The following is a 25,579-nucleotide window of genomic DNA, read 5'->3' on the forward strand; positions in this document are numbered from 1 at the left end:
TTTTGTGCATTTAGTGAATTTATATTTGACTAAGAAAATTATGTAAGCAACATTGATATAACATGCATTTTTTATGTGGGTGCAGTGAACTTCATTGATGGTATTCAAGAGAATAGGGAGGGATCCCTGGAATCCTTCTGTTATTATGGGGGTCTGGGATGGAAATTGTGAGGGAGATGCTCAGTGTTGAGGGCTGAGATGGGACAGGAACTCCTCAACAACTGAGGACCTCTCTTTTGCTCTCAGTGTTCTTGCTAGGGTGTGTGGTCCAGGGTTTCTTACTCCTTGGAGGCCATGTAGGCGATGAGGTCCACCACCCTGCTGCTGTAGCTGTATTCATTGTCATACCAGGAAATGAGTTTACAAAGTTGTCATGGAGAGCAATGCTAGCTCCAGCATCAAAGGTGGAAGAATGAGAGTTGCTGTTGAAGTTACAGGAGACAACCTGGTTCTCAGTGGCCCAGGTTGCCCTTTAGAGGGCCCTCAGATATCTGCTTCACCACCTTTGATGCCATCATACCTGGCAGGTTTCTCCAGGTGGCATGTCAGATCCACAGTGGATACATTGGGGGTAGGAACATGGGAGGCCATGCCAAGGAACTCCCCGTTCATCTCTGGGATGACCTTGCCCACAGCATTAGCAGCACCAGTGGATGCAGGGATGATGTTCTCACCACAGCTCTCCAGAGGGACCATCTACAGTCTTCTGAGTGGCAGTAATGGCATGGACCATGATCAAGAGCTTTTCCACGATGCCAAAGTTGTCATGGATGACCTTGGCCAGGGGGGATAAGCAGTTGGTGGTGCAGGATGCATTGCTGACAATCTTAAGTTGTCATATTTCTTATGGTTCACACCCATTACAAACATGGGGGCATCGGCAGTAGAGGTGGAGATGATGACACTTTTGACCCCACCTTTCAAGTGGGCTCCAGCCTTCTCCATGGTGTTGAAGATATCAGTAGACTGTACAACATACCCAGAACCAGCACCACACCATTTGATGTTAGCAGGATCTCGCTCTTGAAAAACGGTGATGGGTTTTCCATTGATAACAAGCATCCCATTCTCAGCCGTTACTGTGCCACTGAATTTGCCAAGGGTAGAGTCATGCTTGAACATGTAGACCATGTAGTTGAGGTTAATGAAAGGATCATGAATGGCAACAATCTCAACTTTACCAAATATAGAGCAGAAGGCAGCCCTGGTAACCAGGAACCCAATACAGCCAAATCAGTTCACATCAACCTTCACCATCTTGTCTATGGGACAAGGCTGATACTGCAAGAGAAGATGCAGGTCGCTCCAGAACAAGCAGGAGCAAAAAACCACATTTTTACTTTTTTTTAAAAAAATGAATCTAAATATCTACATTTTCTAGGAAAACATATAAGATGTTTTTAGCATATGCTATCTCTATGATGTTTTTCAACATATTTAAATTGTGTCTTTAGTACTCAAATACTGGCAATGTTTTCAATGATGTCCAAATGAGGCTAAATACTAGTGTGTCCTCATACTTTTTAAGCATTTGCAAAAATTCAGCTGTTAGCTGAACTAACAAACAGGACAATCTAAGTCAAAGAAACTTATATAACTCTTCATATTAGAAGAATTACCAGGCAATCTACTAATTACCAGGCAAATTTTCATTTTAACGTCTAGAAATTGTACAAATAGATGAAGACTGATTTTTTTTCTGAAAATGTTAACTAAATATTATGTAGTTTTATGTAAAAAAATATCCAGATTCTAGCCTAATTTTTCCTTGAAAGTTAATGAATATTTTATAAGGAATAATTACCACTAGCAAGTTATTATTAGTAACATTATGTAAAAAACAGAAAAAAAACAGAATATGAACTGACAAAATTCTTGAATGTATAAATGAAGTTAACTGAATATCCAGTAACCAGAGACATGAAATATATCTACAGTTATTCAATACATTCAAATTTACTAAGACCAAGTTTTTCTCATCAAGTCTGAGATTTACATTGATTTATTCTGTCTGTTTATTTGCTTGTTTGAATCCTGTATTTTATGCACCCCAGGCTGGATTCAAACTTTTTTTTCAGTAATGAGTGCCTTTTAACCCCTAATGATCCTGTTTTAATCCAGTAAATCCCATGGGGGAGGGCAAATGTGCTACTAAACCCAACTGATTTATCTCTTAATTCTGTGATTCTGTTCATTATTCATGATTTCAACTGGAGTCTTTTATAGACTCTTAAACTAAAATGTCAACAATAGTATTTGAAGAAAAAGTTGCATGAATCAATGCATCGATTGACCTATTTATGATACATGGGTCAAAGCATATCTGAAGAGTCAGGACCACAAACAGATACATTGCAGTGAAGATCCTTTTAGAGACCAATAACCTCAAAGAAGCTGCATCAAGGAGTTTCTTTTCAGTTGATGTTTCTGTATATTTTAACATTTCTCATGATCACATGTAACTGGGAGGGCCTGAAAGGAAGAAGTGGCTAAAATCTCAGGTGAGAGTCCTATGATATTTCCCACCCATTTTCTACTCACAAACATTTATTACCATTTGTAAAACTATCTCTCTCCTATTTTGCCATAGCTACTAGGCCAATGTGATATCTAGTAAGTGGTGATGGTATAGACATGTTATACCCAGAGGAAAAGAGGCACACTATAAATGCTTTGAAGTTTAGTTGAGAGGTTTAATTCCTCTTAGTCAAAAATAGTATCCAAACTATTTTGTATTTTCTAATGGAATCTAATAAAAATGTTACATATATATTTAATATTTTACACACTGGCAATACATGCAACATTGATAAATAAGTAACATTATTTTGGATGACACTGTAAATTACTTGATTTTATATTTAATGTTTATCAAAATAAATATGGTCAGAATATCCAGTCAGTGCTTCCTTTTGGAAATAACTTTTATATCTGTGTATGTATGTGTGTGTTTGTGTGTGTATGTGTGTGTGTGTGTGTGTGTGTGTGTGTGTGTATTCATGAGAGTATACTATAGTGCTCTGTTGAGTTCAGAAGATGGGACAATGACTTTCAATGTTGATCCTTGCCTTCAATGTTGACATGAAATCTGTTTTTCTTCACTGTCTGTACAACACTATTTGACCCGCGTGACCAGAGAATGCACTTCTACATTTGATCTGTTCCTAGGATTACTGGGAAAAAAGACATGAACAACCATGTTCAGCAGCATCAAAGGTCTGGAGACTGTAATTCAGACGCTGTCATGTGTGACAAATGCTTTTACTACCTAAGCTGTATCTATTGCTCTTAAAAAAAAACCAAAGATTTAACAAACAATAAAAAACTCATATGCAAAAGAATTATCATCATCTAAATATAATAAATTTAAATACTCTAACTAAATTTCTTCCCTAATTATCATAAATTTAAATGTGTTAGGGAGAAAAGTAATTTGATATTATTCTTAAATCCTTAGTATTATAAAAATGATAGGGATTTTAAGACTAATATCACATTACTTCTCTTCCTAAAACATTTAAATTTATGATAATTAAGGAAGACATTTAGTAAAAATATTTGAATTTATTATGTTTTTCATTTCCACAGAAATAAGGACTTTCGCATATGAAATTGTATCCAGTATTTTCTCAAGATAAATGCATCTCATATTTTCACTAGAAGCCTGTCCTGAATATCCCTCACTTCTACCTTTCTCTTCTCTCACTTTTATCAGTATATAAAAGAAAGTAATAGTTTCACAAAAACATCCAGGAATTTTTATTGAATAATTTGTAGCCAATGTAATTTTATATATTTGTAGTTTATATTTGTTTCTGTGTGGAATTAATTCAGAAAGAAAATTAAAAGAGAACATAATATTATCTCATGAATGGTGTTTTCTTGTAGTACCACTATAATTTTATGGATTCTCAAAGTTGTTTATATGAAAATGTTTTTTATTCTTTTTAAATTTTATTACCTCATTTATTTACATTTCAGTCGATGCTCCCTCTCATTCCTGCCTCTCACAGTTCCTCATTCCATTCCTCCTCCCCCTTGACTATGAAATGTTGCCCCCTCTAAATCAGTCCTCCCCTGTCCCTCGGGCCTCAAGACTTTCCAGGAATAAGAACATCTTCTCTCTCTAAACCCTGACCATTCAGACCTCTTCTGCCTTATTTGTGCCAGGAGCCTCTGACTGGCCCCTGTATGCTCCTGGTTGGTGACTATGTCTCTAGGAGCTCCCTGGGGTCTGGGTAAGTTGAGACTGTTAGCCTTCCTATGGGGTTGCTCTCCTGCTCATCTTCTCCAGTCCTTCCCCTAAATTAACCATAGGGGTCCCCGACTTAATTCACTTGCATGGTATCAGCTTCTATCTCAGTCAGCTGCTGGAAGGGACTCTCAGAGGGTAGCCATGCCAGGGTCCTGTCTGTAAGCACATCATAGCATCTGTAGTAGTGTCCAGCCTTGGTGCCCCCATCCCCATGAGATGGATCCCAAGTTGGTCCAGTAATTGCAACTTCTTTCCTTCAGTCTCTTCTCCATTTTTGTTCCTGCAGTTTTTTTAAAAAACAGGAACCGTTCTGGGTCAGAAATTTTGACTGTGGGTTAGTATCCCTGTCCTTCAGCTTGATGCCCTATCTATCAATTGGAAGTATACTCTGTGTTTCCTGTCCCTGGTGTTGGGCAGTTTGGTTAATGTCACCCTCAATGAGTCCTTAGAATCTCTCACCTTCTGGGTCTCTGGTTCCTCTAGGGTCCTTTTGGTCTGAGTTATTTCACTCAGGATGATATTTTCAAGTTCTATCCATTTGTCTGCAAAAGTTATGATGTCCTTGTTTTTAATAAATGAATAGTATTTCATTGTGAAAATGAAGTACATTTTCTGTACCCATTCTTTGGCTGAGGGAAATCTGGTTTGTTTTCAGCTTCTGGCTATTACAAAAAGTGCTGCTATGAATTTGGTGGCATACATCTCCTAGGGGTATGGTAGGTCTCCTTATGGATATATGCCCAAGGGTGGCATAGCTGGGACTTCAGGTACAACTATTTCCAATTTTCTGAAGAATCTCCAGATTGATTTCCAGAGTGGTTTTTACCAGTTTGCAATTTTACCAGCAATGGAGCAGTGTTCCTCTATCTCCACGTTCTTGCCAGCATGTACCACACTTTCCATATCCATTACTCTGCTGAGGGACATCTGTGTTGTTTCTGGTTTCTGGATAGTAAATATGGCTACTATGAACATGCTATGAGCATGTGTCCTTATTACATGTTGGAATATCTTCTCGGTATATGCCCAGCAGTGGTATAGCTGGGTCCTCAGGTATTACTATGTCCAGTTTTCTGAGGAACCGCCAGAATGATTTCCAGAGTGGCTGTACCAGCTTGCAATTCCACCAGCAATGGAGGAGTGTTCTTTCTCCATACCTTAGCTAGCATCTCCTGTCACCTGAGTTTTTGATCTTAGACATTCTGACTCATATGAGGTAGAATCTCACAGACATTTTGATTTGCAATTCCCTGATGACTAAGGATGAACACTTCTTCAGATGCTTTCTGGGCCATTCGAGTTTTGTCAGTTGAGAAATTTCTGTTGAGCTCTGTTCCCCATGTTTAATAGGGTTATTTGGTTCTCTCTAGTCTAACTTCTTGAGTTCTTTGTATATATTGGATATTAGCCATCTATCAGATGTAGAATTGGTAAAGATCTTTCCTAGTCTCTTGGTTGCCATTTTGTCCTATTGACAGTGTCCTTTGCCTCACAGAAACTCTGCAGTTCTATGAGGTCCAATTTGTCAATTCTTGATCTTACAGCACAAGCCATTGGTGTTCTGTTCAGGAATTTTTTTCCCCTCTGCCCATATCTTCGAGGCTTTTCCTCAATTTCTCCTCTATATGTATCAGTGTATCTGATTTTATGTGGAGGTCCTTGATTCACATACTTGAGCTTTCTACAGGGAGAAAAGAATGGATTGATTTGCATTCTTCTACATGCTGACCTCCAGTTGAACCGTTTGTTGAAAAATGCTACCTTTTTTTTCTACTGAATAGTTTTAGCTACTTTGTCAAAGATGAAGTGACCATAGGTGTCTGGGTTAATTTCTGGGTCTTCAATTCTATTTCGTTGATCTACCTGCCTGTCACTTTACCAATTACCATGCAGTTTTATCATGATTGCTATGTAGTACAGCTTGAGATCAGGGATGGTGATTCCCCCAGAAGTTCTTTTATTGTTGAGACTAGTTTTCACTATCCTGTTTTTGTTGTTGTTGTTGTGTTGTTGTTTTGTTTTGTTTTGTTTGTTTGTTGTTGTTTTTGTTGTTGTTATTCCAAATGAATTTTAGAATTATTCTTTCTAACTCAATGAAGAAGTGAGTTGGAATTTGATGGGGATTGTATTGAATCTGTAGATTGCTTTCAGCAAGGTAGCTGTCTTTTTCCCACATTAATCCTGCCAATCCATGAGCATAAGAGGGCTTTCCATTTTCTGAGGTCTTCTTTGATTTCTTTCTTCAGAGACTTGAAGTTCTTTTCATATAGATCTTTCACTTCCTTAGTTACAGTCACACCAAGGTATTTTATATTATTTGTGACGATTGTGAAGGTGTCATTTCCCTAATTTCTTTCTCAGCCTATTTATCACTTGTGTAAGTGAAGGCTACTGATTTGTTTGAGTTAATTTTATATTCTCTCATAGGATGATTTTTTTTTTTTTTATCAACTGTAGGAATTATTTGATGGCATTTTAGGGGTTGCTTTTGTATATTATCATACCATCTTCAAGTAGGGAATCCTTTACTTCTTCCTTTCCAGTTTGTATCACTTTAATCTCCTTTTGTTGTCTAATTCTCTGGCTAGAACTTTAAGTACTATATTGAATAACTAGGGAGAGAGTGGGCCATCTTGTCTTGTCCCAGACATTAGTGGGATTGCATCTAGTTCTCTCTATTTAATTTGATGTTGGGGTTTTTTTTGCTATATATTGCTTTTATTATGTTTAGGTAAGTGCCATGAATTTCTGATCTCTCTAAGAGTTTTAACATGAAGGAATGTTGTATTTTGTCAAATGCTTTTTCAGCATCTATTAAGTGATCATGTGGCTTTTGTTCTTGAGTTTGTTTATATAGTAGATTATGTTGATGGATTTTCATATATCGAACCATCCTTGCATGCCTGGAATGAAGTCTTAATTTTTTAACGTGCTCTTGGAAATTCTCAGCTTAGCTCTTCATTTAATAGTCTTCACATTTTAGCAAATATACAAACTATATATAGTATATATGTTTGTTTGTGTGTGTGTATGCTGCAACTGTTTTTGATTTTGCTTGTGTTTTACATAAATATGCTCCAATATATAAAACATTCATTTTTGTAGATGTTTTCGGGTATTTATTTTTAATGAAGTTGTCAGTTAATAAACAAAATTGGAAAGGATTTGCAATGGTTATTTGACTTTTTCTGAAGATGTTGCAGATTAGTGTAAACATACTTTAATTTTGTTTGCTCTCTCAGTTAATTAGAAAACTACACTAATTTTTAACAGAGGTTTTATTTCCACAAATCTCTTTCTCTTCTCTTTCCACATTTTTAAATAACATAATACATATGATCTATGTGACTCAGTTTTCCTTTCTTCTGTAGTTAAAAATGTTAAAACCTTGTACCTTTTTTGTTGCTTTTTCTTGATTTTTTCACTGAAGCTAAGGACGAAGGAGCCACACAAGTATACTTAAATAATCTTCCTTTTGATTCAAATGGAAAACCGACAACCTACTTAAACTGCTGCTTTTAACTCTGTGGCTTATGAATGAAAAATCTCTGAGGTTTTTCTAACAAATATTTCACTTGATTGTAAGGCATGACTCTATCTAGAGATCAAGCCTCTTTTCATATTCTAGGATACCTGTGCAGTTAGATATTCAGTTGAACTCTGAATTTTAAGAGTTTACTAGAAAGCATTTTTAAAACATCTGGAATTCATCTGTCAGAGCCTTCAATATGAGATACCTAGATGATTCCCAAAATCTAGTGAAATATCTGAAGTCTCAGGATGAATATCAATCTCAGTTATTAATAACTGATACAAAGGAAAGATCTTCCAAAGTCACATACTAGAGAGTACTTAAGTATGTGTTTTCTTTGCCAGAATTAGATATAAAATAAACTGTAATTCCTAAATGTATAGAGTCAAACAGCCATAGCTATGTTTATTTTGTAGAACAGGTAAAGTCTCTTTGGATTATTAACTTCCTGGTATGCCCAGGACACAAAATGATTCAATTGGGTCTAAGTAACTGAATGAATATACAGACAAATTTACATTAAAGTTAGATTATAACAAAATATAAATAAAAAAATTTACAAACATTGTTTTTATACGTAGATGAAGAGGGATACTCTATTATTATTTATATTTAAGTCTACTAGAATGAAGATGCATCCCATTGGCAGAGATCTCACCCAATATACTCAAGGCCCAATTCACTGCATGGGATTGGAAACGCCACCTAGTGGTGAAAACGTGCATTGCTCTTGCAGAAGCCCTGAATTTTGTTGCCACTACCTTGTCTGGCAGTTCCTCTTGGGCCTGGAAGGGCACCTGGATTATTTATATTATATATAAGCATGATATACAGATATAGATCTATATTACTTTTCATCCTCTATGTATCAACTTCTATATTCTTCTATCTTGTGTGATATCTTGATTGAAGCAAATTTACAATTACTGACTAGAATTCTGAAAATTAATAAAATTAGAAGAATGTGTATAAAAACACATACAACAAGTTTCACTATAATAATGTACAATAATTGTAATGTCTTATGTTAGCCACTGTTAGACAGAGTGTATTGTAATTAATATAATTATTTAATAGTATATGTCATAACTTTTGTGTTATAATATTATCTACTATAAACCTTTTCTAAAAAACTTTAAGATCAAGTCATGTATGTGTTTACACATATATATGTGATTTAAATTCATTATATATTAAGGGAAAGAGATAAAAAAGAAATTCAATAATACTCAGTAGTAAATGTAATAATATTGAACCAGCATTCTATATGTATTGCTCAGTAAGGAAAAGTACGTAATCATTAAAACTAAAATGGTGTTTTATATTTTTAACAGCTAAACTTAAAATGATGAATACCACAGTGTTAAAATTTTATAGTTATTATTTTTCACAGCATATTTTATTCATTCATACATATCTTTTTAGAAAACAGGCATCATGTTTACAATTACAAATAAAATTGTATCATTTATATCATTCAGATTATTAAAGGTTTGGTCTATTTTAAAACATACCAAGAAATGCTGACATGAGTCTAGGTAAAATGATTATCAGCTCTCATCATTAATTGGAATTTCAATATTTGTGATGCGCACTAGGTAACAGGATATTTAAGAAGTGGATATCAGAAAAAAAAATCCAGAAGAATCCTGGTGAGGTGACTTATACAAGGAATAAAACTCTAGGACCCCAAACACAAACACTACTCATTGTTTTGGAGACTTAGTAAAGCTAAAACATGGAAAATCTTCTTTGAAGTACTGGAATGGAAAGGGTAAACAGGAAAGGCATGGTTGAGAGCAGGTGCTGCGAGGAAACTCATGCTGAAACCTTTCAATGAGAAAGTTCAGCAACTCATATCATTTATTGTTATTCTAGTAAAAACATTAAGAATTATTACAACAATATAGTCCATGTATGCCCCATGTTCATATTTGTGAATTGGGGCATTACTCAACTAACAACAAACCTTAAAGAAATAGACTATTAATAATGTTAATGGATGTGCCTATTCTCATTTGAACTTGGTGATTAGAGTAATCATCATAAACATAAGTTTATTCTGAAAGCACCTGGACCAAAATTTCCAAGTCAGTTGTTTAAATTCTAATTTCTAAATTTAAGTTGATGGTTCAAATGTTTACCTTTTCCATAAAAACTAAGTAAAGCCGTTCTGTTAAAAACAAATCCCTGAGAAGATATTATCCTGGAACTAACGGTGAAGACCTCTGAGCTGTATTTCAATACGTGCACATGAATCAATACTCTTAGCAATTAAAAATGAATTCTGTAACTGCTAAATGTACAGTAGCAATAGATCTACATACTTCCCATGTCATTTTATACATATTGAAATGAGAGATAAATAATAAAAGATTAAAGATAAGTAATTAAAGATAAGTAATATATATTATAATCCAGTGTGTGTTAATTTGACAGAATATCTCCTGTATTCATGCATTGTTGTTGACTATTATAAATGAGAAATGGTATATTTTATTAACTAACCTTTGAATTATAAATATCTGAAGATTTAATCTGTGAATATTACATATTAGATGCTTTCAGAAATATTTACAAGAAGATACTACTAGAATACCTTAGTAATCAGTCATGTACTTTAAATATACTTTGTAATTAATAGACTGGATATAGGAAGATAATCCATATATTTATAGTTTATAAATAAAATTATTATTTTTATATAAAATTATTCTTTGATTTATTATGATCAAGTAATTAAGAACTAAAAATTACAAAGAACATCCATTCTATGGCTATGTTACTTAACTAGGAGACAGACAAGATTTTCAGTGTCCAAACTTATTTTAATTCTATCCTAACATACATGAGTACATATGATTCTTATTTTGTTAAACGATAGGTAGCATGCTTATGTGCTTTATGTTTGACACTTTGATATAAAAAAGGACAGCGTTTCAGCTAATACTAAGAAATGTGATCTTCCTCAAATTACTCCTTTACACTAATGAATTATTATTAATTTTCTAATGTTCCTGCCTGGCTTAGGTTTTTGGTGCTACCTACAAAGCTACAGTGAAGACACTGGAAATAACACCATACAAACTAACACAAATACATATATTGGTAGCATGCCCATAATAACATTCAAAACGTCTTTATAGGAACGAAACTCTATTCATAATTGTGCACTTATATAGCTATATTAACTTTTGTTAAAATTTTTACCCACTGTCACAAAATTGTAAAATTGCACATTTAAATTTACAAATACAAAATATTTACAAAATTTATGAAAGGAGAAATTTTATCTCAGTATGTGATGATTTCTCTCTTTCTCTAATTATAAATAAAGATAGCATATTGTCATTTTCTAAGTAGAATTTTATTAATTTTAGCTTAAAAAGTATCAGTATTATTTCAAGGAAAGTTTTTGTATTAAGTAAACTACATTTACATCACATAATATGTTCAACTCTTTTAGCCACTAAACTAATTCTGTAGTAGACTGCTAAAATGAAAAATTGAAAATTACTTTTGATAAGTTTTATGATTTTGTTATAAAGTAAAATGGTTAAACAGGCTTCTACATTCTGATATCTATAATGATAAAAGAACATATGACTTATTTTTAGAACATTTAAAGCCTAATAATCTTCTATTAACTATTAAATATAAATAGTATTGATTTGATGTATTTTATAAAGATTAATTTATATACCTCACATAGAAATGGTGTTATAAAATTATCTAACAATCATCTTCATCTTAAAATCTATTTTCAGTGTATAATTAAACTTTATTTATCATTAAAATTTCTGACATTAGATGATGCCCCATGCATCTTTTTAAAAACTTATTTTAACAACATATTTACTAGTGTTTACTTTACTTGTATTCAAAAGATGTTTTAAAATGAGCTGTAGTTGTTTTGAAAATGTCAGAGGACTGAATTTGCAGTGCAACATATATAACTGACAGGTTAATCAAAATCTCTTTTTACTAAAGAGATTTAATCTTTCTGCTTATATTTTATATTTAAAGATGCAGAATCAGTTAGAATTTTCTATATATCAATATTCTGTTTAGTTCATATGTTTCACTGTTCTGTTTGCTATTATCAGTCAAAAGCATTTCCAAGAATGGTTTTTAAATATTTGCTTTCCTAAGCTAGTTTTAAAAATACATGCCACAAGTATTTTACCTACTTATTTTGCATAGTTTACTTAGTAATTTTTTTTTTCAGAGTATAGTTTACCCACTGTCTTTGGCTCCTGCAACTCGATGTGAAAATGGTATTTTCCATGTGTTATATTCAGGCTGAAATCTCTCATGGTGATTCTCTGAACCATCAGGCATCCTTTAATGAGTTCACATATTTTTTAATATATTTTAATTAGTGAGTTTTTAATATTTTTTAATATATTTTAATTAGTGAGTTGTGGTTCCAGTTAAATTTTTAAAATACATGAAATACACAATATGAATTAGGATTCCTCAATCCTGGTGCTGTTGATATGTTGGAAACTTGGTGATGTCTATTTTGTAGTAGAAAACAAATATATATAAATATATATATATAGTTGTATTATGTGCATATATACACATATCAACATATGTGCTCTCATATACTAATTTATTTTCTATATGTAAAATATTTTGAGAACATCAAAGATGAGTAGTGATAATTTGTCTCTACCGTTTTTCTAAGTCTTTCCATATTTCCTTCTTTACAAAGTCATGATCTCTTCTTTAGTAATCTTTGTATTTTTAAAATACTATGGTTTCCTCTACATATTAATAATATATACCCAAATAGTACTTGCTTAATATTCAGATTGTTTTATTTGATATTTTAAAAAATAAGGAAAAAATCCAAAAAATATATAAAATCTTTATGTATTATACCTGTAGTGCTCTATATACTAGTAGAAAATGATAGATAAACATTCACTGAAAATTCAAATTCAAAATAGGGATCTATTTATCTATCTATACTTTGTTATAGTACACTTATGAAATAAGTAGTATCTGCCTTCAAGTCATAGGAAAATCTATATTTCTCAACACAAGGCTTAAATATTATAGAAAATATATATATATATATATATGTGTGTGTGTATACATATATATATATACATATATATACATATATATTTGTCTTATGTGCATATATATACATGTTTTTCTGCTGCTGATCTGGCCTGTACTCCATGCACTCACAAATGAATTCAACTCTACTGAACTGCACTTACTGCACTGACTCCCAACCGACTGAATCTCTTTCCCTGCACTGTTCCTATAGCTTCTTTTTCCTGTGCTGTTCTCCTAAAAGTTGGACCTATCCTATATTTGAATTTAATGAATCTTACTTAGATTCATCAATTTACTCCTCAATTAGATGTCACTTTCAAATATGGCTGATTCCTTCGACAAATAAATTTACAGATATAAAAAAAAAAATTACAGATTAAAGTTTGTGATGTATCGACATTGCAGCTTGATCACATAGACCTAGCTAGGTCTTTGAATATAATTCCTGCAAGAGCACTTATGGTGCTGAATTAAAATTCCTCTACAAATATCTACTACAGCTCTGCAATACAATTTAAAGCTAGATTCTTAATTTTTATACATATACCATTAATAGTGTTAGTTCACTTCCTGTCTGACAGAAAAATGTAGAAATATTTATTTCCTAGTCTCTCAATTTAAGTTGACTCATTTCTATTGTTTACAACACTTGGTTTTATAAATTATGTGATATTTATTGTTAAAATTTAATTAAAAATCAAGCCAATATGTATATTCAATGTGCACAGCATAATTTTAACATATCCATAAATTGTTAAATGGATCAATAACCAATTAGCAATATATTATTTCACAGATTTACTGTGATGATAGCACTTAAAAATCTATTCCCATTAATTTTAAGAATGCAAAATTTTAAAATTTAATGTAATTATCATAATGCATGATGAATTTCTCTGTTATTGATTCTATATAACAAAATTTTTAACTCCTGGGTCACTATTTTTCTCACTCATATGTCCTAGCAAAACACTATTTTGAAGCACACTAATTTAAATTTTATATTTTTAGATTGCAAGTGTGTGTGAAATAATAAAGAACTAATTTATGTTTGCTGTGTGTGTGTGTGTGTGTGTGTGTGTGTGTGTGTATTTGCCTGTCTTCTTTTAAATTTGTCTTGGCAAACTATTCTCCATGGTTTTTCATATTATTAAAACTTTCAGGTTGGCCCTTTTCAAAATTTGAAATAACCCTTTGTTTCCTACATATTTCACACGTTAGTATTCATACATCTGGTCATATAAACATAGCTTATTTTATTTGGTCATCAGAATCTTACAGTATTGACAAGAAAAGTAACATATCTTCCCCCTTGAATGTGTGATTTCATGTTTTTTGACTCTATACACAGTATTGCATTTGATAATCATGCTTGTTTCTAAGTGACGTCCACTTCATAGTTTTCTCAGGAATAACTAGTAATTTACGTTCAGTCTTCAGGTATCCTTCTTTCTCCATTTTCTTACCATAGTTGTTATCTTTTATCTTATTGGAAGAAACCATTTGGAACAAAACTAGATACTATCATATCTTACTTGTTATGTTTGATTTCCTTAAGGTATGTACTGTTAAAGACCTTTCAGTTGCTGTTGAGCATTTTAATCTCTTCTTTTGAAAATTTATGTTCAAAATTTTGCCCCATTTTGAAATTGGGTTATTTATGTAATTTGGAAATACAGCTTCCACCCAAAATATTATGGGATTTTTTTTATTCTGTAAAATATATCTTCACTTGTTTATTACATTTTTTTCCCTATATAATAGAAATTTAGACAGAGGCAATTCTACATTTCTACTCATTGAATGTTGGTTTTTCTTTCTGTCTTCTTTCTCTTTCTTTCTTTCTTTCTTTCTTTCTTTCTTTCTTTCTTTCTTTCTTTCTTTCTTTCTTTCTTTCTTTCTTTCTTTCTCTCCCTCTCTCTCTCTCTGTCTCTCTCTCTCCCTCTCTCTTTCTTCCTTCCTTCCTTCCTTCCTTCCTTCCTTCCTTCCTTCTTTCCTTCCTTCCTTCCTTCTTTCCTTCCTTCCTTCCTTCCTTCCTTCCTTTTTTAAACCTGTGATTTGGAAATTTCATCAAATGATAATCACTGACTAGTTAAAAAAATTAATAGATTATTTAATGTTTTCTTATTGTTTTAAAGTTTGGATTCTTTCATTCTTTAAAATATTTATTTAATATGTTCTGAGTTGATTTATTTTATGTTCTTTATATGCATGTTGATTTCCAGAGTTTTGTCTGTCAATATCCAGTTTTAATAGCATGTGTTCTAGTTGTGCTTTGCCAATGTGGCAAAAGCTAATATTGCACAAGGGTTATACAAGACACCATACTAAACAAGCCATGAGGACAAGCCAGGAAGCAGTGTCCTTCCTCTGCTTTTGCTTCAGTTCCTGTATCCAGAACTTCCCGCCTTCAGTTCCTTCCTTTACTTTACACAGACAGTGATCTAGGCCATCTAAGCCTAAGAAATCCTTCTCTAAGCTGCTGTTGATTGTGCTATTTTAACATAGCAAAAACAGAAAAAAATCAGTAATACTCTATATCACTTTGAGAAATCCTCTAGGCTAAAGATATTATACTTGCAAAGGAAAAGTATTTTGTCTTACCTTAAGAATAAAACAATAAAATTGACTTATAAGGATAAGGGGATATGTTAAGACATTAAGCAAATACCTATAGAATTAAAGCATTATTCTCTATATATTTTCATTGGTGTATTTAATACACATATTTTATTCAAAGCACAAATACATGCATACACACACACACACACACACACACATACACACACACACCAACTTGTTTTATATACTTCCAAGTGTTTCAAATGCCTTCTTTGTCTTCAGTTTTAGTGTATTAAAACACACTTAGAAAAATATGCTCTTGGAGCAACATAATAAAATTTATTAAATGAATACTATGAGATTATGAATTAGGCAAGAAAAATGAACAAGTATATGGTTGATTTTAAGATTAATTCACTAGTATGTGTTTGTGTGTGTGTGTGATCATGTGTGTGTGTGTGTGTGTATGTTCATTATCATATGTTAGCAAGAAAATTTCTATGTTGCGTAAAGTTATTTATTATAGGTAGAGCCATGATTACTTTTTGCTTACATAAAGAAAAATACAAAGCATGAAAATAAATGATTAAACTAGACTATGAACCCTATATCATTAGTTACATAAGACTTTGCTGAATAGTAGAGAACTAATTCATTGCCTAGCATGTGCTATACAAATACTTTAGCAAGGAGTTACAACACCAACTCAGAAACTTTAAAAGATTTTCATTAAGTGAATGTATTGGTATATATGTGTACTTGTGTGTGAATGTGTTTGAGTTTGTGTGTGTGTTCAAGTTTGTATATGTGTATGCGTGTGTATGCAAATGCCTATGGTGGTGAGAACAGTGTATTGTGTCTCCTAGAGATGATGGTGTAGGGGATGGTGAACAACCTGACCTTGGTGGTGGGACGTGTACTCACATGCTGTGCACAAGAAGCGCACAGCCTTCCAACAGCTGATTCATCTCACCAACTCCTGGGTTCCCATCTCATTTATGAATTTCCAATTCAGAAGTTTTTGTGAGGCAACAATTTTGTCAATATTAGTTATGTTATTCATGAATTAGCAAATTTATTTAACAAGTAATGATTGCAAATTAAGGATTAAATGTTTGGTAGATATGAGAGGACAGTAAAAGAGTGTGGAAGAGTACGTGTAGCTGTAATATATTATACACATATATTAAACTACTTAAACTTATCTCAAGAGAAATAAATATATATATTATTACATACTATAGATTTTTTAATCCTAGATTCAGTCTTCAGCCCCAGAAAAAATATACATGAAAAAATAAGCAACATTAAAAAGCAGAAGTAAAGATTTTCAGGAAAAAAAAAAAACACAAAAAAAAACTTGGCAGAAAAACATTTACTGCTTCAATACCAGTTATATTATATTGTACATGCAGATGGAGATTCAGCCATGAAATCTATAACTGTGTATGACACCTGTAATAATAGCAAGGAGAAAATAATGTTAGCATTGATTCTTCATTCATTCACCTACCTATCTTACAATATTTCTGCAACATTTAAAAAGTAGATGATCTGTCTTATCATGAAAGACCACTCTTACACATTTCTTTGGCTAAACTAAAATACCCCAGGGAATTGTTTTTTTCTATCTGTAAGCGATTTTGAAATTGAAAAAGCTAAATAATTCTATCATAAAACATAAATGAATCTTCAGGATTAGTTCAAAATAAACTAAAAGACAATTGCAAATTTTCTGAGTAATTAGAGTACCAGTAGAAATTTTTTATTAGATATTCTCTTTATTTACAATTCAAATGTTATCCCCTTTCCTAGTTTCCTCTCTGAAAATCCTCATCCCCTCCCTCCTCCCCCTGCTGCCCAACCTACTCAAACTCACTTCTTGGTCCTAGCATTCCCCTATATTGGGGCATAAAACCTTTACAATACCAAGGGCCTCTCCTCCCACTGATGACCTATTAGTCCATCCTCTGCTACATATGCAGCTAGAAACACCAGTCCCATCCCATCCAGGGAACTCTGGGGATACTGGTTAACTCATATTGTTGTTCCTCCTAGGGGGCTGCAAACTGATTCTGTTCCTTAGGTACTTTGTCTAGCTCCTTCATTGGGGACCCTGTGCTCTGACCAATGGATGACTGTGAGCATCCAGTTCTGTATTTGTCAGGCACTGGCAGAGACTCTCAGGAGACAGCTATGTCAGGCTCCTGTCAACAAAATCTTGTTAACATTTGCAATACTGTCTGGGTTTGGTAGTTGTTTATGGGATGGATGCCCAGGTGGGGCAGTCTCTGGATGGTCATTCCTTCAGTCTCTCCTTCACACTTTATCTCTGTAACTCCTTCCATGAGTATTTTGTTCCCCTTTCTAAGAAGGATCAAAGTATCCACACTTTGATCTTCCTTCTTCTAGAGTTTCATGTGGTTTCTGAATTGTATCTTGGTTATTCTGAGCTTTTGGTCTAATATCCACTTATCAGTGAGTACATATCATGTATGCTCTTTTGTGACTGGGTCACCTCACTCAGGATGATATCCTTCAGATATATCCATTTGCCTAGGAATTTCATAAATTCAATGTTTTTAATAGCTGCGTAGTACTCCATTGTGTAAATGTACCACATTTTCTGTATCCATTCCTCTGTTGAGGGACATCTGGGTTCTATTCAGCTTCTGGCTATTATAAATATGGCTGCTATGAACACAGTGGAACATGTGTCCTTAAATGTCCATTGGGACACATGGGAAAAACATCTTCAGTCATCACTTAATTGATTTTTCATATTGTCCTTTTGCATTTAAATCAGAGATTTCAAAAACTGACTTAAGTGATTCTTGCTGACACAAAACCAACTTTCTTTAAGGTATTTTTGGCAAAACAGTAACATATAAAATATAAAGTATTTCATTTGCATCATAGTAAATGAAAAGTTCTAAAGTATCATCATCATGTGCAGTTCTCCCTATACTATTCATTTTCAGTTCACTCCAAACTTTTCATCAAAATCTTTTACTCATTGAAGGCTGCATCCCTATTCACATTCTCTCAAAAGCCAACATTTATTAATTTTAAGTATAACTATCCTAAAAATTTTACATAAAAGTTTTCATCTACTACTTAATTCCGTGATTGATATATATCGTTCAGCATCTTCATTAAGCATAAGTATGGCCTAATTCATGTCAAATTTCCTTTATCTTTAAGACAGTAATATTCCATTGTTTACAGAAAATTGCTAAGTTTATTAGTTAATCTCTCAACAACTTCATTTTGAAAATAACATTGCTATGAGCACATATATAAAATATCTGTTCCATTCTCCACTTCCTTTTATTTGGTTGTGGATATGAATGAAAAGGTACACTGTAGAGACTCTACCACCTAATCCATCATCTCCTCTAGTTAATTGGCCAGGCAGGAAAAGCTTTGCAGTAATGTCCTGCCTAATGTGCAAATCTACTCTACTAGAATACATTCTGTTTTGTTTTGTTTTGTTTTGTTTTGTTTTGTTTTGTTTTGTTTTGTTTTGTTTTGTTTCGTTGAGACTTTTTGAGACAGGCTTTCTCTATGTAGCTGTGGCTTTCCTGGAACTTACTTTGTAGACCAGGCTGGCCTCGAACTCAGAATTCCCCCTGTCTCTGCCTCCCGAGTGCTGGGATTAAAGGCATGTACCACCATGCCCAGCATGTAAATGCTTTTGTAGTAAATATAATTTCTTTGGATGAACTTTAACTCCCTTACTTTATTGCAATATTCTTGGTACACAGTGCTAGGTATCATATAGCTAATTTCTTTCATGCCTATCACATGCTTAAACATATTCAGCACATATGGTCCACTTTCTCCCTACCATATTTTGCTGTCCAGTAATCTCCATTCCCCATATCATCTTACTTTGTATTCATGTCCTACATTTACTTTTATGTTGCAATATGGAATAGAGAATTCACAAACAAGAAAAAATTAGAATTCCTTACTGAGTCAGGATGTACAATGTAATGTGATTGTCTTAAATTATGTCAATTTAACCAGATTATGATATTATTTCATCCTCCTTTATGGCTGTTTCAAAGAGACAATATTGTTATAAAATTTGCTACTAAGAAAGAGTTCAGATATGAAAAAATCATGACTACTTTCCAGTTAGACATTAGGTAGGGAAATAATAATGCATCATGATAAACACTTTACCAATTTTAAAGTTATTCTTATGAGATTATATTTTGAATAGTGTTTTGATAATTAAAAAATGATGTGTCATTAGATTGACATCTCCAGTACATACACTTTCTACTATAATATACCCAAAGCTGTTACCACCTACTAACATATTCTATTATTTGTATACAAATTTAAAAAGCTATGAAGAAAATATATTAATAACATTAAGTTTGTTTTAACAATATATTGTGGCTATAAGAAATACTGATTATATATGTATACTAAATATTTATAGGGGGTATACACACATACACACAGACACATGCATCTCTGTGTGTGTGTGTGTGTGTATGCATTCATTAATTACCTAATAGAGTAGAATAGAAATAGCAAAGATATTACAAAGTCCTGTTGTTAAAATCTGTAGAAATTTATGTATAGAATATTTCTTTTACATTATAAATATACCAAAAGATGGTATTTTTTAAATTACTGTGATATGAATTTAATTTTATTTATACTTAGGATAGAAATAATAGACATTTTCTGGAACAGAAAGTAAGATTTCTCACTAATCCCATATTTCTTTTTAAATGACTTAAAGAGTTATAATAGCCTTTTCCATTATGATATCTATTTACAGTAACAATCAAAAAATACAAATGCATGTCCATATGGTTACAACTGTAAATACTTATGCATTAGTGATTTTTCTGTAGTTTTTGATTCAATATTACTACATGGCAATTTCCAGAAGGAGGAGTTTACTTGGACTTAGAGCTACAGAGAGAAGAGTGTCCATCACTGCAGGTAGCCAGAGGAGGAAAAGCATGGCAGCTTTCCTATAGAATAGGATGAGAGCTGGTATTTGAACCAGAGATCATAGCAGAGACAGCAAACTGACAGTGACTTGAAGTTTTTAATCCCAAAGCTCACTATCATGCTTCTGTAGAAAGGCTATACACCCTGAATCTCCCTAAACAGCTTCACCAACTGGGGAATAAGTATCCAAAGGTTCAAGACTATGAAGGAAATTTCTTATTCAAACCACCCCTGCCTGATTTAACTGAACCATATATCACATTATCATTAAACACAAACCTATAAGTATGGCAAAACACACCAAGAGCTCCTCACTTTGAATGGTTCAGTGTAAACTCATCTTGTATTATCTCAGTAGAAAGGAACTAATTAAAATGAATGTCCATGTAATTAACAAGTAATATGAAAGGAAACATGTTTTCTACTTTGACTATATAATCAAATGGTTATTTTATGAAAACAACAGACTTTATATTCATGAAGTACACATAGTTCTTAATATTTTTCCTCTTCTCTTTCCTTTTACTTTCTTTTCCCCTTTCAATATATGTATTAAATTCCTGTTTTTTTTAACACCAAAAGGAACATACTTCTCTACTTTTAAGACTTACTGCTTATTTAAAGTGCTATATTTAAAAAAAAAAAAAAAAAAAAAAAAAAACTTAGGCAAGAGAATTTTGTTCGTGTCTCAGGGATCATGGTGATTCTCTTTACTAGTGTTTGGATTTCTCCATGTAATTTTTGATTTTGTTTAATATTTTTCAGTATCTCCACTGAAGTCCATATTATATCTCAGAATTTAGCATTATTCCTCATGTTCTTTTATAAGAGCTCAGACATTCACCTTTTCAACAGGAATCAACCTTCATTTATTCTCTGTTTAAGTGGAAGTAATACCACATATTATACCTGTTGAGATGAATGGTGCATGAAAATATGAGATGGCAAATGTGCTTTAATAAATATTTTACAAATGGTTTCTCTCTTGATATTTTGTCAGGAGATAAATTTATGTTAATGGACAGTATTAGATAGGTAATGTAAGGGGGAATTTGTATGTAATGGTGAAAATTGTGATTGAAGTTTATTTCAGCAAAAAAGTTTTCAGTGGTATTTGGAGAAAAAATAATATATAGTGGATATAACTCTGATTTTATACTTTAAAATACACTACTTTTATCAGCTAAAAGTGAGCCCAGTTAGTGTGACAGTAATATTGATAAAGAAAATTTATCTAGTCACAGACATATCCTCCATCTGATAGGCACCATCAATGTTTTCTATTTTATGAATTTTAGAAATCATTTTGATATATTCACTTTCCAAATAATGAACATTGTGTTAGTATTGATTCCATTTATATTAAAACGTATTAAAATATTTTGTGTGAAAATTTATCTATTGATGAGCTGGATGCACATAAATGATTAACTTTGCAAAACAACAACAGATTGTAAGATATTATATGCAAAGCAGATTGTGAAATGCATTCTTTATATTTTGTCCTAAAAATGGGAGACCTTGTAGGGAGTAAGTGCTGGAGGGGCCCAGGGCAGTTGGAGAAGTGAATGTTGCAAAGCCAAAATCTATTGTACAAATAGTGAAATTCTCAAAAATTAAATAAAATATATTATATATTATTTATGTGCATATATAAAACTCACCATTCATCAGAGAAGTTATTTTGATATAAGTGGAGGAAACTACAGAAACTACAGAAACTACATACCTGGTCAGAATGCTGATAAATGGTCATATATATATATATATATATATATATATATATATATATATATACACCCAACCCCACTTGATATATCTGAATAAAATTCCTACATCTCAGGGTAAGGGAAAATCTTGGAGGAAGAGACAAAAAATTGTAAGACTTAGAGGACCAGGATTCTCGATGTGTGATAGTGCTCTATAGACATGACAGGTAACATGTACAAAATAAATCTCAACAATATGGTTGCCTTAACACAACTTGAATAAAGAGAGACAGCTCCAAACACTTCAAGTTTTTTTTAATAGACTTTTCCTTTACTGTCTTTATTCTCTCTCTTCTGGAATTCATCCCTTACCCTTTTTATTTCTTTATTGTGATACAATATTTAAAAGATAAAAAAATGGATTTCAGTCACTAAATGTGCTTAAGTTTCATGCAGGCTATTTTGACCACGTAAATACAAAGACGCCAAGAGGAGGAAGACAATACTTTTGTTATTTAGTATGAAGTCAGTTTAGCAGAAATAAGAAAAAGTAATGTGTAAATGCAGAAAATAATTTAAAGTTTAGCAAATTTCATAATATCACTTGGAAAAGTTTAGCAACGTCATCATGGTAGTTTACTTTAAGAGCAACTATGAGTAAAGAAAATATTATCCTTTTCTAGTGAATGAGACACATTCAATGACAGGTCTAATTATGCTCTAGGGAGAATTTATGCATGGATAATAAGAAGCAGAGCTAAATGTTGTCTTTATTTATCCTCAGGCTCTGAAAAATGTTGATTCTGGTTTCTCTAATTGACCCAACAAGCATTAACCACCTTTTCTAGATAGAGTTACAAACCAGTAATCTTTTTATCCTAAATAGCTCACTCTGTATAATTTTTTAATAGATTTTTCTGTTTCTTTAAACAGGTTTTGCATTTAAAGGCAAAGCATGCAGGAAATTCAGATTTTTCTCTGTATGCACTTCCATTAAATTTACACTTTAATATGCTATTAAAGAATGGTAGAAACTAGAAACAATATCATTATATGCACTTACTCATACCGAAACAATATGTGGAATAATGCAAATGATGCCAGATGGACATGTTTCATGCATCTGCAGCATCTTAGTCAATTTCATAGGTCTAAAATTATAACAGTAGTTTCTAGAGTTTTGGGAGGAGAAAAGAGAAGAGCACATCTTAATTGTGGTTTTTCTTTCTTATTTTAATACTTTTAATATGGATATACCATAACTTGGCTTAGTATCAATTGTCATCCTCTTATATATGGGCCATAGCTACAGAAACTGATGGATATCAGAGCTTAGTGTTTATAAAGTGGAAATGACATCTTTATAACTGGGCATCACATTTAAATTTGAGCACATGTGTATAAACCTTGTGAGGACAGATTTAATTTACATACATATAGTAAGCTGATCTTTACTTTCTACATCATGAATTTCATAACTGTTTGAAGTATTTTCTTTTTTTTAAGATTTATTTATTTATTATATGTAAGTGCACTGTATCTGTCTTCAGATACACCAGAACTGGGCATCCAATCCCATTATGAATGGTTGTGAGCCACCATATTGTTGTTGGGATTTGAACTCGTGACCTCTGGAAGATCAGTCAGTGCTCTTAACCGCTGAACCATCTCATCAGCCCCAAGTATTTTCTTTTAATATAGTACCTTGGAAATTAATTTTAATTTTGCATGGTAATTCCCATAAATTTAAATGACATACTTAAGGATCAGAATAATGAAAAGAAAAATTGTTCTATTAATCTATAATGCAATGTTGAGTAGCAGTTCCTCTTTAATTAATCTGTAATATAATATTATAACACACATTTGTAGATTTTAAATCTATAAAAACTACTAAGAAAGATATTTATATAGAATCAAGTTAGCATATAGGGCATCTAGGAATCTGAATGCAGTTAACTGTTAATGTCATAATATTATTTTTAGATAATAAATAAATTACATTTATTCATTACTTTAGGTGATATATCTATGTGAGGTATCTATATGGCCATTAACCTCTAATTTTTATTATTCTGTGTACCTGAGTGCCATAAGTAGACAATGAAAACAAATTTTCATTGAAAATACCATTAAGTAGGTTTCAGATCTAAGTATTAAATATTATATATAGCAATCAAATCCCATACTATGTCCCACTTACACAAAATACTGTTATTTTATATTAGAAAGACTTTAAAAATTAATAATAATATTTATTGATGTTTATCTTTAAATTTTTCTATAACTTTTATTCTTCAAAATCATTTTAATTTGTTCTTTAAATTTACATACATGCATAGAATATATCTTAATTAAACCCAATCTCCATTCTATGGCAGAAACTTTCTTTGTGACCCCCAACACATGTACTTACCTTCCCCACTTCATGTCCTCCTTTTCATTATTGTTATTATTCATAACTCCCATCAATCCAGAGAGGGCTGCCCATATGACCTACGTGTAGAGTTATCCAGTGAGGCATGGGCAAGCTCCCACTTAACACCCCACCTCTCCCAGTCACCATCTAGGCCAGAAGATCTTCAGCTAGGATAGGATCCCTTTCATTCTCTGTGTTATAAAGTTGATTGGCTTGGCAGACCTTGTGCAGGTACCCAGAGCTGCTTTGAATTGAAGCATGGAAGCCTCATTTGTGCAGCCCCCTGTTATGTGCAGAGGAGGGCCCTTCACAATATTTCTCTTGCTTATTGTGACTACTTAAATGGAGAAATAATAACATTTCCTATAAGGCTCAAACTTTCTATGATAAATATATATAATCTTTTGGCAAGCTTAAACTGTTTGCTGAAATGTATTTCACATTTCTGACAAAATTGGTTATTAGAACTTTTTAAACCTAAAATCTTCACCTATTTCATTTTTAGTGTTGAACAATGGAGCCCTAGAAATGGAAACAGTATTGCTTACCACTAGTTTTAGATAAAGTTAAATCAGGTATTAAATAATGCATAGAATCTGTCCTCATCATTAACCACATGGTAAATGTGATGTTGAGCACAAGACACTGAGATGTTGGGCAGTGGGAGTGGGGGGAAAAGAAGAGTGGGAGAAAATCTGCCTTCCACCAGAGTTCCTGTGCTCTGGGCAGGCGGACATGGGAGGACTGGTGTACATTTTCCACGTGGCCCCGGGTGGGTGTCTGGCTGGCTGTGGGAAGCCACTGGACCCCAGCTCAGCAGAGGGGTGGACAAGGGGCAGTCCTAGGTCTCTGGGCCTCATGGAGGCCAGAGATAACCGGTTCTCAGTCTCGGGCATCCATCGAAGGATACCACGGAGGAGCTGAGAAAAAATGGGGGCCCCGGGGGTAGCTAGGTCATACCTGTGGTCAAAGGGATGAGAGGACAGGGGGAGAGGGGGTGCTAGGTGGTTCCCACGTGGGCAAGAGTCCTTGGTCCGGTTCAT

The 25,579-nt window shown here is 32.9% G+C and overlaps 1 pseudogene; it reads right to left on the reverse strand.

Moving 5' to 3' along the window:
- Positions 1–452: 452 nt before the first annotated feature.
- LOC110324031 lies at positions 453–25,579 on the reverse strand (annotated as a pseudogene).

This window comes from Mus pahari, chromosome 7, assembly GCF_900095145.1.
Source record: "Mus pahari chromosome 7, PAHARI_EIJ_v1.1, whole genome shotgun sequence".
NCBI classification, from domain to species: Eukaryota; Metazoa; Chordata; class Mammalia; order Rodentia; family Muridae; genus Mus; species Mus pahari.